Source organism: Panulirus ornatus, unplaced genomic scaffold, assembly GCF_036320965.1.
Source record: "Panulirus ornatus isolate Po-2019 unplaced genomic scaffold, ASM3632096v1 CTG_7070_pilon, whole genome shotgun sequence".
Taxonomy (NCBI): domain Eukaryota; kingdom Metazoa; phylum Arthropoda; class Malacostraca; order Decapoda; family Palinuridae; genus Panulirus; species Panulirus ornatus.
In genome coordinates this window covers 95,540-114,705 of record NW_027265197.1, presented here as the reverse complement: position 1 = coordinate 114,705, position 19,166 = coordinate 95,540, and the positions used below count along the sequence as shown (strand labels likewise).

Below are 19,166 nucleotides of genomic sequence, written 5' to 3'. Positions count from 1 at the left end.
CAGATGCTTTTACATGCCCTGGTTCAATCCATTGACAGCATGTCAACCCCGGCATACCACGTAGTTCCAATACACTCTATTCCTTGCACACCTTTCACCCTCCTGTATGTTCAGGCCCCGATTGCTCAAAATCTTTTTCATTCCATCCTTCCACCTTCAGTTTGGTCTCCCGCCTCTTCTCGTTTCTTCTACCTCTGACACATATATCCTCTTTGTCAATCTTTCCTCACTCATTCTCTTCATGTGACCAAACCATTTCAACACACCCTCTTCTACTCTCTCAACCATGCTCTTTTTATTACCACACATCTCTCTTACCCTTTCATTACTTACTCGGTCAAACCACCTCACACCACATATTGTCCTCAAACATTTAATTTCCAACACATCCACCCTCTTCTGCGCAACCCTGTCTACAGCCCATGCCTCGCAACTATATAACATTGTTGGAACTACTATTCCTTCAAACATACCCATTTTTGCTCTCTGAGATAACATTCTTGCCTTCCACACATTCTTCAACGCTCCCAGAACCTTCGCCCCCTCCCCCACCCTCTGACACACTTCCACGGTTCCGTCCGCTGCTAAATCCACCCCCAGATGTCTAAAACACTGCCTCCAGTTTTTCTCCATTCAAACTTACCTCCTAATTGACTTGTCCCTCAACCCTACTGAACCTAATAACCTTGCTCTTATTCACATTTACTCTCAGCTTTCTTCTTTCACAGACTTTACAGTCACCAACTTCTGCAGTTTCTCACCCAAATCAGCTTCCAGCACTGTATCATCAGTGAACAACAACTGACTCACTTCCCAAGCTCTCTCATTCACAACAGACTGCATACTTGCCCCTCTCTCCAAAAGTTTTGCATTCACCTCTCTAACCACCCCATCCATAAACAAATTAAACAACCATGGCAACATCACTCACCCCTGCTGCAAACTGGCAGTCACTGGGAGCCAATCACTTTCCTCTCTTCCTACTCATACAGATGCCTTAAATCCTTGGTAAAAACTTTTCACTGCTTCTTGCAACTTACTTCCCACACCAACTTACTTCCCACACCATATACTCTCAATACCTTCCAGAAAGCATCTCTATCAACCCTATCATATGCCTTCTCCAGATTCATAAATGCTACATACAAATCCATCTTTTTTTTTTTTAAGTAATTCTCACATGCATTCTTCAAAGCAAATACCTGATCGACACTTCCTCTACCACCTCTGAAACCACACTGCTCTTCCCCAATCTGATACTCTGTACATGCCTTTACCCTCTCAGTCAATACCCTCCCATAAAATTTCCCAGGAATACTTGACAAACTTACACCTCTGTAGTTTGAACACTTACCTTTACCCCCTTTGCCTTTGTACAATGACACTATGCATGCATTCCGCAAATCCTCAGGCACTTGACCATGAACCATACATACTCTGAATATCCTTACCAACCAATCAACAATACAGTCACCCCTTTTTTAATAAATTCCTCTGCAGTACCATCCAAACTCGCCACCTTGTCAGCTTTCATCTTCTACAAAGCTTTCACAACCTCTTCTCTGTTTACCAAACCATTCTCGCTGACCCTCTCACTTCACACACCACCTCTACCAGAACACCCTATTTCTGCCACTCTATTATCTGACACGTTCAACAAACCTTCAAAATAATCACTCCATCTCCTCACTTCATCACTACTTGTTATTACTTCCCATTAGCCCCCTTCACTGATGTTCCCATTTGTTCTCTCGTCTTATGTGCTTCATTTACCTCCTTCCAAAAATCTTTTTATTCTCCCTAAAATTTAATGATACTCTCTCACCCGAAATCTCATTTGCCCTCTTTTTCTTCTCTTGCACCTTTCTTTTGACCTCCTGCCACTTTATTTTATACATCTTCCAATCATTCGCACTGCTTGCCTGCAGAAATCTTCCAAACGCCTCTCTCTTCTCTCTCACTAACAGTCTTACTTCCTCCCACCACTCACTACCCTTTATTAATCTGCCCACTTCCCACTTATCTCATGCCATAAGCATCTTTTGCGCAAGCCATCACTGCTTCCCTAAGTACATCCCATTCCTCCACCACTCCCCTTATGTCATTTGCTCTCACTTTTTTCCATTCTGCACTCAATCTCTCCTGGTACTTCCTCACACAAGTCTCCTTCCCAAGCTCACTTACTCTGACCATTCTCTTCACCCCAACATTCTTCTTTTCTGAAAACCTTTACAGATCTTCTCATTCGCCTTCACAAGATAATGATCAGACACCCTCCAGTTGCCCCTCTCAGCACATTAACATATACATACCTCTACATTTCACCATATGCATACATGTACATACACAGACATATACATATATATACATGCACATATCAATACTTGCTGCCTTCATCCATTTCCGTTGCCACCCCACCACACATGAAGTGGCACCCCCTCCCCCCATGCGTGTGTGAGGTAGTGCTGGGAAAAGAACAAAAGGCCACATTTGTTCACACAGTCTTTAGCTGTCATGTGTAATGCACCAAAACTATAGCTCCCTTTCCACATCCAGGTCCAAAAAAACTTTCCAAGGTTTACCCCAGATGCTTCACATGCCTTGGTTCAATCCATTGACAGCATGTCGACCCCGGTATATCACATTGTTCCAACTCACTCTGTTCCTTGCATGCCTTTCACCCTCTTGTATGTTTAGGCCCTGATCGCTAAAAATCTTTTTCACTACATCCTTCCACCTCCAATTTGGTCTCCCACTTCTTGTTCCCTCCACCTCTGACACATATATCCTCTTTGTCAATCTTTCCTCACTCATTCTCCCTTGTGACCAAACCGTTTCAAAACACCCTCTTCTGCTCTCTCAACCACACTCTTTTTATTACCACACATCTCTTTTACCCTTTCATCACTTAATCAAACCACCTCACACCACATATTGTCCTCAAACATTTCATTTCTAGCACTTCCACCCTCCTCCGCACAACCCTACCTATAGCCCATGCCTCACAACCATATAACATTGTTGGAACCACTATTCCTTCAAACATACCCATTTTTGCTGTCCGAGGTAATGTCCCCAATCACCAGTCCTTTTTCAGCACACAAATCCACAGGCTCTTTACCATTTCTATTTACAACACTGAACACCCCATGTACACCAATTATACCCTCAACTGCCACATTACTCATCTTTGCATTCAAATCACCAATCACAATAACCCAGTCTTGTGCATCAAAGATGCTACCATACTCATTTAGGTGCTCCCAAAACACTTTCCTCTCATGATCTTTCTTCTCATGACCAGGTGCAGAGGAACCAATATTCACCCATCTCTCTCCAACCACTTGCAGTTTTACTCATATCAATCTAGTTTATTTTCTTACACTCTTATCACATACTCCCACAATTCCTGCTTCAGTAGTGCTACTCCTTCCTTTACTCTTGTTCTCTCACCAACCCCTGATTTTACAAACAAGACATTCCCAAACCACTCTTGCCCTTTACCCTTGAGCTTCGTTTCACTCAGAGCCAAAACATCAAGGTTCCTTTCCTCAAATATACTATCTATTTTTTTTTTATACTATGTCGCTGTCTCCCACATTAGCGAGGTAGCGCAAGGAAACAGATGAAAGAATGGCCCAACCCACCCACATACACATGTATATACATACATGTCCACACACGCACATACACATACCAATACATTTCAATGTATACATATATGTACATACACAGACATGTATATACATATATACACATGTACATAATTCATACTTGTCGCCTTTATTCATTCCCGTCTTCACCCTGCCACACATGAAATGACAACCCCCTCCCCCTGCATGCACACGAGGTAGTGCTAGGAAAAGACAACAGAGGCCACATTCGTTCACACTCAAGTCTCTAGCTGTCATGTAAAACCACAGCACCCTTTCCACATCCAGGCCCCACAAAACTTTCCATGGTTTACCCTAGACGCTTCACATGCCCTGGATAAATCCATTGACAGCACGTCAACCCCAATATACCACATCGTTCCAATTCACTCTATTCCTTGCACGCCTTTCACCCTCCTGCATGTTCAGGCCCCGATCACTCAAAATCTTTTTCACTCCATCTTTCCACCACCAATTTGGTCTCCCTCTTCTCCTCGTTCCCTCCATCTCTGACACTTACATCCTCTTTGTCAATCTTTCCTCACTTATTCTCTCCATTTGACCAAACCATTTCAGAACACCCTCATCTGCTCTCTCAACCACACTCTTTATTACCACACATCTCTCTTGCCCTTACATTACTTACTCGATCAAACCACCTCACACCACGTATTGTCCTCAAACATCTCATTTCCAACACATCCACCCTACTCCGCACAACTGTATCTATAGCTCACGCCTCGCTACCATATAACATTGTTGGAACCACTATTTCTTCAAACATACCATTTTTGCTTTCCAAGATAATGTTCTTGCCTTCCACACATTTTTCAACGCTCCCAGAACTTTCGCCCCCTCCCCCACCCTGTGACTCACTTCTGATTCCATGGTTCCATCCACTGCCAAAATAAACTCCGAGATATCTATGCCCAGATATCTACTCCCAGATATCAAAAACACTTCACTTTCTCCGGTTTTTCTCCATTCAAACTTACCTCCCAATTGACTTGCCCCTCAACCCTACTGTACCTAATAACCTTGCTCTTATTCACATTTACCCTGCTTTCTTTCACACACTTTACCAAACTCAGTCACCAGCTTCTTCAGTTTCTCACATGAATCAGCCATCAGCGCTGTATCATCAGCAAACAACAACTGACTCACTTCCCAAGCTCTCTCATCCACAACAGACTGCATACTTGCCCCTCTCTCCAAAATTCTTGCATTCACCTCCCTAACATCCCCATCCATAAACAAATTAAACAGCCATGGACACATCACGCACCCCTGCCGCAAACCTACATTTACTGAGAACCAATCACTTTCCTCTGTTCCCACTCGCACACATGCCTTACATCCTCGATAAAAACTTTTCACTGCTAACAACTTGCCTCCCACACCATATATTCTTAATACCTTCCACAGAGCATCTCTATCAACTCTTATCATATGCCTTCTTCAGATCCATTGATGCTACATACAAAGCCATTTGCTTTTCTAAGTATTTCTCACATACATTCTTCAAAGCGAACATCTGATCCACACATCCTCTACCACTTCTGGAACCATGCTGCTCTTCCCCAATCTGATGCTCTGTACATGCCTTCACCCTCAATCAATACCCTCCCGTATAATTTCCCAGGAATACTCAACAAACTTATCCTCTGTAATTTAAGCACTCACCTTTATCCCCTTTGCCTTTGTACAATGGCACTATGCATGCATTCCGCCAATCCTCAGGCACCTCACCATGAGTCATACATACTTTAAATATCTTTACCAACCAGTCAACAACAAATTCACGTCCTTTTTTAATAAATTCCACTGCAATACCATCCAAACCCGCGGCCTTGCTGGCTTTCATCTTCCACAAAGCTTTTATTACCTCTTCTCAGTTTACCAAATCATTCTCCCTAACCCTCTCACTTCGCACACCACCTCATCCAAAACACCCTATATCTGCCACTCTTATCATCAAACACATTCAACAAACCTTCAAAATACTCACTCCATCTCCTTCTCACATCACCACTACTTGTTATTACCTCTCCATTAGCCCCCTTCAACGATGTTCCAATTTCTTCTCTCATCTTACGCACTTTATTTTCCTCCTTCTAAAACATCTTTTTATTCTCCCTAAAATTTAATGATCCTCTCTCACCCCATCTCTCGTTTGCCCTCTTCTTCATTTCTTGCACCTTTTTCTTGACCTCCTGCCTCTTTCTTTTATACTTCTCCCAGTCATTTGCACTATTTCCCTGCAAAACTCATCCAAATGCCTCAACATATTATTATTATATTATTATACTTTGTCGCTGTCTCCCGCGTTAGCGAGGTAGCGCAAGGAAACAGACGAAAGAAAGGCCCAACCCACCCACATACACACGTATAACCATACACGTCCACACATGCACATATACATACCTATACAGTTTAACGTATACACATATATACATACACAGACATATACGTATATACACATGTACATTATTCATACTTGCTGCCCTTATTCATTCCTGTCGCCGCCCTGCCACACATAAAATGACAACTCCTCTCCCCGCATGTGCGCGAGGTAGTGCTAGGAAAAGACAACAGAGGCCACATTCGTTCACACTCAGTCTCTAGCTATCGCGTATGATGCACCGAAACCACAGCTCCATTTCCACATCCAGGCCTCACAAACATCTTTTTATCCTCCCTAAAATTTAATGATACTCTCTCACCCCAACTCTCATTTGCTCTTTTTCTCCTCTTGTACATTTCTCTAGACCTCCTGCCACTTTCTTATATACATCTCCCAGTCATTTGCACTATTTCCCTGCAAAACTCGTCCAAATGTCTCTCTTCTCCTTCACTAATAATCTTACTTCATCCCACCACTCACTACCCTTTCTAATCTGCCCACCTCCCACACTTCTCATGCCACAAGCATCTTTTGCGCAAGCCATCACTGCTTCCTTAAATATATCCCATTCCTCCCCTACTCCCCTTAGGTCCTTTGCTCTCACCTTTTTCCATTCTGCACTCACTCTCTCCTGGTACTTCCTCACACAAGTCTCCTTCCCAAGCTCACTTGCTCTCTTCGCCCGAACATTCTCTCTTCTCTTCTGAAAACCTCTACATATCTTCACCTTCTCCTCCACAAGATTATGATCAGACATCCCTCCAGTTGCACCTCTCAGCACATTAACATCCAAAAGTCTCTCTTTTGTGCGCCTATCAGTTAACACGTAATCCAGTAACACTCTCTGGCCATCTCTCCTACTTACATACATATACTTATATCTCTTTTTAAACCAGGTATTCCCAATCACCAGTCTTTTTGCAGCACTCACATCTACAAGCTCTTCACCATTTCCGTTTACAACACTGAACACCCCATGTACATCAATTATTCCCAGGGAATGGGGGGTAGGGGTGAGGGGCAGAGGACTTTTGGAGAGGGGGGAGGGTGGAAAGAGGGCAGGGGAAGGTGGATGGGGGCAGGGGAGAGGGAAAGGTGCAGGAGGGAGGGTAATAACACCCTTGCTCTACCCCCACAGCTGCAACAACAACTGCAGCAGCAACAACAGGTTTAGGTCACTGGGGGATGAAGTAGTTGGTGGCTATGGTGGGAGTAAAGGGTAATAATAATCTTTGCTTTCAGTATGAACACTGCCACCACCCTGCAGAAGCAGCAGCCACTGGGGGAGAGAGAGAGAGAAAACTTATCACCTTTCCTTTCAGCTTGACCATAAACAGCAGAGGTACAGTTGATCAGGAGTCCAGTAGGCCAGGGGTCCAGTTGGCCAGGGGTCCAGTTGGCCAAGGTTTCAGTTGGCCAAGGGTCCAGTTGGCCAAGGGTCCAGTTGGCCAGGGGCCCAATGGCCATGGGTCTGGTTGGCTTGGAGTCCAGTTGACCATGGGACGACGAGGCTGCTAAGATGGTTTACCAACAGCGGCGTACTCATCCACCTGACAAGCACCAAATGCAGTTAGTATAATCATTTTAAGAGTATATAAACTGTATACATACAAAATTATATTTAAGACTGCTACAAGGACCTGTGTTTGGCATTAGATTTTAACTGATCAGTTCAATGTATGGACTTAAGCCCATAGTTTTACGGTGGCATCTAGTTCTCATCGATTGCCCTTAAATACTGATGCGTAGCATCTATCATCATTTGCTCCATTCTCATTAAACAAAGTGGGTATCAAGTGCTTTTAGTTATACATCTTTTGAAGGATTTGAATTTACAGAGCTAGCATTCCTGCTACTAATCCTGCAGGCTGGTAAAGGGCAGGGACGCCCAGTTCCCTGAGGTAGAATTGTAATATATCATTACAATTTAGAGTACAAATACCACCGAGACAAGTACACTTTTAACAGAACTGCATTTGGAATTCACATTATTACTTAACTTCTATTCTGTTAGACATTCCCCTATAATTCTTACATTCAATCTTCATCCCCTTTTCCTTATACAAAGGATCTTATTCTGTACTGCTCTTGTCAAATTATCAGGCTTTTGACCATTATACCATGCCTTTCCAGACCCACTCCACAGCAATTTCACTGCTATTCTTCACCTAGCTTACCAAATTTTCTAGAGTCAGGGATCCCAAAGGTTGGTGGTCCAGGAGAAAGGTCAAGAAAGGATGGAGGAAAGGAGTGGAGGGGGCCAGAAAATTCATATCCACATCTGAGAAATGGCAAAATATACACTTTGATACCAAGAGTGTAACTAGACGAGCAGCTCCCATACTCACCATTTTCTTTAGTCCATAGTGAAATCATGGCCAACATTCCTTGCAGTATCTTGACTGTATAATTTGCAGCACTCTGAGACATTCTTCTTGAACGTTTTCCTTCTCATCTTCATTGCCATCTTGTAGAAATGATTGCCTGCAACACAAATTTTTTTCTATTTTGAATATATTATCAAATTTATGAAGCAAGTGGATAAAATTCGGCAAATAACTACAACTACTTTATATGAAAATGCACCCTATATGTTAACGTAGGATGTACAATACTAATGAGACTATCATAGATTATCTTATTTATTTATCAAAATGACCAACTCCTATCCTGTATGTTACCTTAGGATTTACAATACTAATAAGCTATCATAGAAATTATTCTATTTATATATTAAGGTAACCGACTCTTATCCTATATGTTACGTTTGGATTTACAATACTAATAAGACTATCATAGAAATTATCCTGTTTTTATATTAAAATGACCAACTCCTTTTCTATATGTTACCTTAGAATTTACAATAGAAGTGATCCTATTTATATATTAAAATGACCTACTCCTATCCTGTATGCTACCTTAGGAATTACAACAGTATAATTGTGTTTATTACATTCTATTATCATGTTTTCTATAATCAATCAGCTGTTTTGGTCACATCCAAAAGAATATAAGTGTTCTGTTTATGGAGAATGGCAACCCATGTCAGTTCATCTCTCTATCTCTTCCAGAATATTATGCCTCTGGGAGATGTACAAACCTGTACAAAAACATACTGGCAGCTGTAAAAGCACCATTTGTCATGACAGACTAGAAACAACTGGAGAAAAATGACAAGCTCATGTGATGATTTGAAGCAAGATCAAGTGGTGGTGCAAACGGCAGTAACTCATACATTCCCAACAAAATAAACCTAACAGTTGACAATGAAAGATCTCTGAAGACCTATAAACAAAAATGTATTACCCTCTATTATAGAAGAAGGTTTTAAAGAAGAAACCCGATGAGGAGAAAGCTGCAGTACTTGTAACCTTTGGTGGAGCTATTTATAAGAGATGTGTAATTCATTATGTTCCCAGCACCAGTAGATAGATAACCAGCCTAAACAAGTGGCTAAAAAATGTACTTGCCAAATTTGATGGCAAATTTTACCAGCAACGAAGAATGAACTGGCAGACAAATAGATTTCGAAAGTGTGGAGAACAGACAGGAGAATTGCAAGATTCACCTATCACCAGATTCGGGAATCCATCCAAGGAATGTTAGATGAAAGATTAGTACTTGGACACTCAGATGACTTACTCTGTGAGAAATTCTTTAAAGAGGATGAAAATCTGTATGGCACATAAGCAGCAGATGGCAGTATATCATGGTGTATGACCAGACGCTGTTAACAAGGTGACCTAGAAACCCATGAAGGAAGACAAATGAAATGAAACATTAAACATGAGGACCATGCCTGGTCACACACGCCAATGAAGGAATGCAAATTCTTTAGCAACAAGCATATTTGGGAAGACAGAAGAATGCCCGGCATATAGCAAGACCTGTAGCATATGCATGGAGAAGAATCACTTTGCAATTACACGCAGATCAAAACCAGGCAAGGGTTTTAGAAGTATGGTCAGTGGTATTCAAGAGGATCCTGATAGAAAAGCCAACCCCAATTTCCTGTGTGTTACAAGCTTTCGACATGATGCAACGATGAGGCCATTATGGCATCCACGAAGGACGACCCCGATGTCGTGTATTTTATGAAGCTTTCAACACGACTCAGCAATGAAGCCATCATGACATCAATGGAGGTAAGCAATAAAGTGAAATTTCAGGTTGACTGTGGGACAAGCATGAATGTTATTCCTCAACTAATGATACCTGACAGACAGTTAAAGCCCTGTAATATAGTTTGTATATGTGGAATTCTATAGAGATAGGTGTCTCACTTGAAAAGAAAAATAGAAGAATCAGGAATTTGAAAGGTGCATGGTGCTACAGTAAGACAGCTAAAAGATCTTGACCCATTGGAAGGAAACATGTTAACGATCAAAGCAAATACTCTTAGAGACAAGACCTGTCATAAAGAAACAGCGAATCAGAGGTTGGACGAATTCATACGAGATGATAAATTCAGGGACTATATGATGCAATAAACAGGTTTTAAGAGACTAGTGAATGAGACTTGGACAATGAAGAAAGACCACAAAACAGTATAACAGATGTACAAATTGAAAGAGGGTTAGATACAAACTCAGGTTTGGAGGACAATGTGAATACAAATGTGTGTGTGTGTGTGTGTGTGCCAAGTAGTGTGTAGAACTAGGATATGGATGAAATAGGTCATAGAGATGTTTCTAGTGCAGCAGATGGACTTACTTAGTGTAAGACTATAGAAATGTGCTGCCAGTTAGAAGGTAGCGTCAGGAAAAAGGCAAAGAATGACCCATCCACTCATATACACATTACATACATAAATGCACATACACATGCATATCAACATATACACATATACAAGTACATTTTCACACTTGCTTGCCTTCATCCATTCCAGGTGCCCCACCCCACAGGAAACAGCATTGCTTCCCCGTGTCAGCGAGGTAGTGCCAGGAAAACAGACAAAAAAGGCCACATTTGTTCACACTCAGTCTCTAGTTGTCATGTGTGATGCACCAAAACCACAGCTCCCCATCCACATCCAGGCCCTACAGACCATTCCATGGTTTACCCCAGATGTTTCACTTGTCCTGGTTCAGTACATTGACACCACGTCGATCCTGGTATACCATGCCATTCCAGTTCACTCTATTCTTTGCATACCTCTCACCCTCCTGTATGTTCAGGCCCAAATTGCTCAAAATCTTTTTCACTCCATCCTCCCACCTCCAATTTGGTCTCCTGCTTCTTGTTGCCTCCACCTCTGATACATATATCCTCATTGTCAACTTATCCCTACTCATTCTCTCCATGTATCCAAAGCATTTCAACACACTTTCTTCTGCTCTCTCTCAACTACACTTTTTATTACCACACATCTCTTACCCTTTCATTACTTACCCAGTCAAACCATCTCACACCACATACTGTCCTCAAACATTTCCAAGACATCCACCCTCCTTTGTACAACCCAGTAAATGCCCTATGCCTCGCAACCATATGATACTGTTGGAACTATTATTCCTTCAAACATTAAATCCACTTTTGCCCTCAGAGATAATGTTCTCTTTCCTCACATTCTTCATCAGTCCCAGACCCTTTGCCCCCTTCCCCACTTGACTCACTTCTGCTTCTGTGGTTCTATTCACTGCTAAGTCCACTTCCAGATTTCTAAAACACTTCACTTCCTTCAGTTTTTCTCCATTCAAACTGACATCCCATCCAACTTGTCCCTCAACCCTGCTGAACCTAATAACCTTGCTCTTATTCACATTTACTCTCAATTTTCTCCTTTCATACACTTTTCCAAACTGTTACCAGCTTCTGCAGTCTCTCAATCAAGTCTGCCACCAGTGCTGTATCATCTGTGAACAGAAACCAAATCACTTCCCAGGCCCTCTCATCCCCAACTGACTGCATACTTGCCAATCTTTGCAAAACTCCTGCATTTACCTCCCTAACCACCCCATCCATAAACAAATTAAACGACCATGGGGAAATCACACACCCCTGCAGCAGACTGACCACTGGGAACCAATCACTCTCCTCTTTTCCAACTTGTACATATGCCTTACAGCCTTGATAAAAACTTTTCATTGCTTCTAGCAGCTTATCTCCCACACCATATACTCTTAAGATCTTCCACAGAGCATCTCTATTAATCCTATCATATGCCTTCTCTAGATCCATAAATGCTACATACAGATCCATCTGTTTTTCTAAGTATTTCTGACACATGTTCTTCAAAGCAAACACCTGATCCACACATCTGCTGCCACTTCTGAAATCTTACAGCTCAGCCCCAGTCTGATGCTATGTACATGTCTTCACCCTCTCAATCAATGCCCTCCCATACAATTTTCTGTAGTTTGAACACTCACCTTTATCCCCTTTGCCTTTGTACAATGGCAATGTACATGCATTCTGCCAACCCTCAGCCACTTTACCATGATTCACTCATACAGTACCAATCAACAACACAGTCACCCCATTTCTTAATCAATTCAACTGCATTACCCTCCAAACCTGCCACTTTGCTGGTTTTCATCTTCCGCAAGGCTTTCACCACCCCTCTTAACTAAACTATTCACCCTGACCCTCTCACTTCACACACCACATAACAATACATATATATTTGTACCATAAAAGATCAGTTTATATTATAGGGCTATTGTATTTTTGTGATAAAAGAATATTTTCTAAATTGATGTACAAATATACAGTACTATAGTAATTCTTTAAAATGAGAAGGAACAGTATTTATGCTTATTACAGTGTATCATAGCATATTTTTTTTTTATTAACAAGCAGCTTCTTTGTTGATATCCACAAGAATGTAAGTGACCTTTTTTCGAGAATGTACCAAGCAAGGTGATATTGGTCGTAAGCCTCTATAAGAAGCGCGCGCTAATATTGAATAGTGGTGGCCTTCCACTCGAGCAGCTCCTTGTACCTATGGACACCAGAACAGCCTCCTGGACCTCTGGTGACCTGGATTCCAGGTGACCTAGACTTTCCACCCAACCTCTGGGATCCTGGACTCTGAGCTAGGTCAGTGACGTGGCCACCTTGGTTGTGTCCTGGACCCCTGAGTTGCTATATTCTTGGTCTTGGACCCCCTAGTCTTACCTGATGTATCAGATTAATTTCCTGATGAAGTGCCTGACAACCCTGGTATACACCAACACTGTCTAATTCTACAGTAAAATTTCATTCAGTATCATCAAAAAATTTTACAATGATAATTGTAAAAATTTATTTTTTTATGTTACTGAATGAAATTTTACTGTAAAATTAGATACAGAGTTGGTGTATACCAGGGTTGTCAGGCACTTCATCAGGAAATTAATCTGATACATCAGGTAAGACTAGGGGGTCCAAGACCAAGAATATAGCAACTCAGGGGTCCAGGACACAACCAAGGTGGCCACGTCACTGACCTAGCTCAGAGTTCAGGATCCCAGAGGTTGGGTGGAAAGTCCAGGTCACCAGAGGCACAGGAAGCTGCTCAGGTGGAAGGCCAACACTGGTGTAATCATCCACTTGACTACGACAAATTGCTGGAAATGTTTTATCAGTGGAAATGGTGTACAGCTTGTGCAGTTGTGTGCTGAAAAAGGACTGGTTATTGGGAATGTCTAGTTTAGAAAGAGGGATATACACAAGTGTACATATGTGATTAGGAAAGATGGTCAGGAATTACTGTATTGCTATGCAGGGGGAAGGATGTGATGTCCCCATGGGTGTTTATATATGAGTTGGTGTGACAAGAATATGTGAGAATCTAAGAGAGAAGGGCGAATATGAAGTCTGTAGGGGATGAGAGGGACATGAAAAGTCAGTCAGTTATTGTTTGTTATGATACAGCATTGATATATTTGAGCGAGTACAGAATTTTGTGACTGAGTTTAGAAGAGTATGTGATAGATGGAGGCTAAGAGTAAGGGCCGATCACACCATAAGGGTCATCTCTGTATGGTTTTCATATGTAACTTATTATTGTGTTGACATCAATCACAATAGGCTATGGTCAAATGCACCATGTTGGCTGTGTACCAACTATATAAAAAAATTGTTAAAAACAATTTATTATTAACACATTTTGAGGTATTTAATAATAAAATCCAATGATAAAAGTTAAATAGAACTCATTATAACAAAATACATGGTGCATTCTACGTCACCCATCAAAAGACGTACGAGCGCATCGGATTCAATGGGATAAGAGCCAAAGGAAAGATATCCAATGTTGTTACATGGGATCGGATGCTGTTTCTTATACTTACATTATTTATACGAGTCAACAGGTTCAGGATCTGATCACTAGTGAGCTGGAGGAGAAGCTGTCAAGACGTGCTCCTCCGTGTAAGTCGTGCTCGAGCCCAGAAGCCGGCGGTTCAAGGAGTCACAGTGACCTGCGGGGAAACAAAGAGGTGTCAATTCTTCGTGAACCAGATTGACGTAAGTGATGTGTGTTGTCATGTCAATAATCTCGAGTATATACGAGGATGTTAAGTGGTGTGAGGGATCAGGTTGGGATCCAGCTTGGGGTCGACTCCTTGGTGTGGCTGGCCCGCCTCATCATCATCCTGGAACCCGAGATGATGATCATGTGTTGACATTTGTGTTGTGTGTAGCAATATATACAAACTAAGGCAACACTCAACCTTGACCCCAGTGTGAAAAACTAATAATCACAGGATTTACATTAAATCTTTAACGCGAAATTGACCTTAGACGACATCATAAGAATCCATTATTTATTGTAAGACGGTAAAATTACTATTTTGGCATTAACCTTAGATTTTAACGTTAAAATGACATGGTAATTAAACACATTAACCTTAGATATTAACTTGTTCTTCATTAACCGTCATGGCTGTGTTAACGTATATATATAAGTACAATTATTGCTCTACTGGCTTTATTCCCTCATCATCACCGCACACTATATCATTGCATTTTGCTGGTAATTCTGGTCATTAGGTCATTATCGACGGCAAGATGAAGATAGGAAAGGATTGGGTGTGTTATTTTGTAATAGTAATAACGTAAATAATGACATTTGGGCCCTTGTCGGAAACAAGATGGCGTCCGGCCATCAAGCCTTATCTTAGCTTTAGTTGGTCGAAATGACCCATTTTATCCTCGTTAGGATAACATCTGTCTTGAGCCATGGCCGAACATGAGGTGTAGTGTGAATATCAAGTGGAAAATAAACTTGGCGCTTCGTTTTAGCAGCAGAACAACACAACGAAACTACCAAACGATCATTACGATGGTTCACACATACACACCAGAGCCTCTCCAATGTCCTCAAACTTGATTTAAATGAACTCATAACCGGGATCAGATGCATATATACATTATATATATATATATATATATATATATATATATATATATATATATATATATATATATATATATATACACGTGTGTGTGTGTGTGCCACTTCCCGCATGGGTTAACAGAAGGACCGTAGGTCAAGCCAGCCATATCTCTGCTAATTACCGTAAAAATAACACTTTATGACACTCCACTTTGACCCTTATGCATAACATTACATCTGGTCAACAAATTTCTCGAACAATTTGCATATACTAACCTTAAAATAAGGGTTTGATGGACGGTGTGTCACGCGTAGGTCCTCCCCGTCAGCGGCTCCTACCAGCAAATGGCCATCTTGGCTCATGGAATTTATACCGTCCCTGGAAACTCTGGCACGACCTGGCCACGGCGTCAAATTGCTAGCTGGTAACTCAACATCACGAGGAAATACAGGAATTATCTGTTTTCTAACCTCCTGATGGTGTTGAGAGTCCTTAATTAGATGCCAGGCGTGGAATTAAGATGGTTTTCAATGTCTTTGATGGTTATATAACTGTAAATGATATCAAGATGACGATTTAATGAAGTGTTGTGATAGTACCATATCCAAAACATAGGTGGCAGTTTTAGTACCATATCCAAAACATAGATGGCAGTGTTTCATACTTTCTCTTCTTACTTGTGTGAAGCAGTGAAGTTCGAACCTGTCTCATAAAGTATGAAATAACGTACAGAACTTGGATTTTTATACCAGAAATTACGTTTTAAAGAGGAAGGTAACTCAATAGTACAATTCTGAAGCTTTTATAGTTATTTTTAAGACGTCTTTTGTAGTACAGCAGTGGAAAATACGGGACTCGCCTGAACGAAGCTGTTCCGATTCAACTGACTCAATGAGGCTTCGAAACACAGCCAAAACGCAGTTAGTACATCAGTCCAAACTCCCTTAAGAAAGTTCCTTATGAGAAATGATGACCAGAAATAAGGGTGAGCCACTAAAAGTTAAAAAGTGGCACTGATGTATACTAGTTATGGAGACTATTTCCGTGGACATATCTTTATTTTGGGGGAGGTGGTTGCAGAAGGGAGTCATAGGGCGTCATAGATAGATAGATAGATAGATAGATAGATAGTGGCTTTGAAAATGATTTACTTAGACACTTTTTCTTGCCAAGAAGGAAAACGATCACTAAAATAAAACTTAACTTTCAATCATTAACTCAGTTATTTGTGGTGGTTGGAATCTTTTTTTTTTCTTTTAGATAATTAATGTATTTAGTAGCTCTGGTGTTATTTGTGAGTTTATTGATAATTGTATTGTGAAGTGTGTTGAACTTAGGTTGTACACTTCAGGGCCTTATGTGCCGACCCTTGATTTAGTGCATGATCTAGCTGCTGACCTAGGCCCTTAGAACTGGGTCAGCCTCAGTCTGGGGTCAGACACCAGAGGGGTTGGATGGTTGTAACTGTCTGTCCACTCACCTTATATAGGCTTTTGTAAACTACTTATAAAATGACCAAAACAAAATGCTTTTTTGTTTATATTTATCGTTACAGATCATTAAATTTAATGGCTCTTTTAAAGTTATTTAAGTGTGGATCTTAGATCTTTTAGATAATCAGTTTTAAGCGTTTTTTTTTAGTTTATATCCTGATTTTTGATAGTTGATTTTAGTCAGATAGACAAGATAATGGCTTTTATCAGGGAGTCTTATTTCTATAAATAAAACATACACTTCCGTAAACAAATATTTATTGCATTACATTACATCAGTGACATAGGAAGATGGTGAAAAGGACATGTTTGCAACCTTGCTCACTAGTCCAAGTTACTAAAACAATGGAGATACAAAGGTTTGAATAATTGTCGATCTTTGTTTATATCGTATACTTTATTATTTTAAGTATGAATACATACATGTATACATTACCTATATTACATATACACTCATATTATTATAATCGCTGTTTACCTTGTCAGCGAAGAAGTGCCAGGAAACAGACGAAGAAAGGCTCATCCACTCTTATACAGATATATACATTGAAATGTATATGTATGTATATGTGGTGCATTTATGTGTATGTGGGTGGGTTGGACTTCTCGTCTGTTTCCTTACGCTACCTTGCTAACGCAGGAGATGGCGATTAAGTATAATAAACATGTTTGTATTTTGCATAATACATATCAAAGATTTTACTTTTTTTTCCAGATTCCTGGTTGATGCCTCAGGGATGGAGAAGCCTCAAAAGCAGTTAAGAATTTGCTTAGTGAGGCAAACATGGCTGGGACGACAAGGAACACTTGTTCAGCTGAAAACTTTTAGGCCCCGTTGTTCTGGGGGTGTGTACGAGGGGATGGATGTCAGAAGATACCAGCTTGACTGTGCGGGAAGACAGGTGGTCACAGATTGAGAAATAGATCAGAGATGTAGCGGGAAATAGAAAGTACTACAGCAAGGAACATGGCTCTGTATCACGCCGGAACTAAGTGATGATGATGACCTTACGTTATATTGCAACTGGAAAAGATCACGTTGTGGACCAACACAATCTACTGTAAGTAGGGTTATTGCACAGACAGATGGTAGACGAAACATAATTTATGCAGATTAGGGTCTTCCCTGGTGGTGTGGGTGCTGTAGATCTTATTGGTGATAGTAATTACTATTGCAAGTGTTGGCTTTTGATGCTTTACCTAAGACCTGAAGATGGTTCTCAGACAGCTTGTAATGGGTAACGTTAAATGCTTTCTTGCATGTTTACTTGTGACAAAATGTCAATAATATTTACATATCTACATAGGCTGTAGAAGAAACAGGTTTCATGTCTTTTAAGTGTTTCCACAATCCAAAATTGACCTAACCCAGTGTGCAAAAGATTTCTAGATTATGAGAAAACAAGCTAGATGATGAGCCTGGGACTAACGTCCAAACTCAGATTTGTACTTAATAAGATTCATGTATTACAGGACACAAGAAGAAAACTAGATGTACTGTGGAAAGGGGGATTGGACAGCTGAAACGAAGGTGGCACGTTTTGCATGGAGAAGTGACTCGGGGTCAAGACAGAACAAATCTATCATATAATCATGGCGTGTGTTGTTCTCCATAATATATGCAAAGAAGTGAATTTACACCTTTGAGATGAAGGCAAACTCGACATTTTTCTTGGATATAATTTGGATGCAGCAGCACACTCAAATCACTTAAACCCAGGAGATGCACCTCTAGGTTTGTGTTGCAGAGACTACTTTGCTAATTTACACTTCATGGCAGAACAGCGATCCAGTATCATACACACTTTTTCAAACTGAAAACTTAGTGAAGAATGGGCATTGTTGGCGGATAAAAAGATGCTTTGGAAGGAGGTACATAAAGTGTACAAGAGAACAAATGGGAACATCAGTGAAGGGGGCTAAATGGGGAGGTAACAAGAAGTAGTGGAAGTGAGGAGATAAGAGTGAGTTTTGAAGGTTTGCTGGATGTGTTTGATGATAGAGTGGCAGATAAAGGGTGCTTTGCAAGATGGTGTGCGAAGTGAGAGGGTCAGGGAGAATGGTTTGGTGAATAGAGAAGAGGTAGTTAAAGCTTTGTAGGAGTTGAAAGCCAGCAATTCGGCAGGATTGGATGGTATTGCAGTGGAATTTATTGAAAAGGGGGTGACTGTGTTGTTGACTGTTTGGTAAGGATATTCATTGTATGTATGGTGAAAACCCTGCGGATTGGGAGAATGCATGCATAGTGCCATTATACAAAGGCGGTAAAGGCAAGTGTTCAAGTTACAGAGGT

The 19,166-nt window shown here is 40.9% G+C and overlaps 2 long non-coding RNA genes across 2 annotated transcripts; one reads left to right on the top strand and one right to left on the bottom strand.

Moving 5' to 3' along the window:
* Window positions 1-7,463: 7,463 nt before the first annotated feature.
* On the bottom strand, window positions 7,464-14,462 carry LOC139748543 (uncharacterized). The gene is made up of 3 exons (XR_011712725.1): window positions 14,334-14,462; window positions 8,406-8,541; window positions 7,464-7,607 (listed from the first exon to the last, which is right to left on the bottom strand). It is a non-coding gene; the product is annotated as an uncharacterized lncRNA (long non-coding RNA).
* LOC139748542 (uncharacterized) lies at window positions 7,487-18,611 on the top strand. Its single transcript, XR_011712724.1, has 5 exons — window positions 7,487-7,626; window positions 9,129-10,202; window positions 14,355-14,508; window positions 17,589-17,934; window positions 18,347-18,611. It is a non-coding gene; the product is annotated as an uncharacterized lncRNA (long non-coding RNA).
* The last annotated feature ends 555 nt before the right edge of the window (window positions 18,612-19,166 follow it).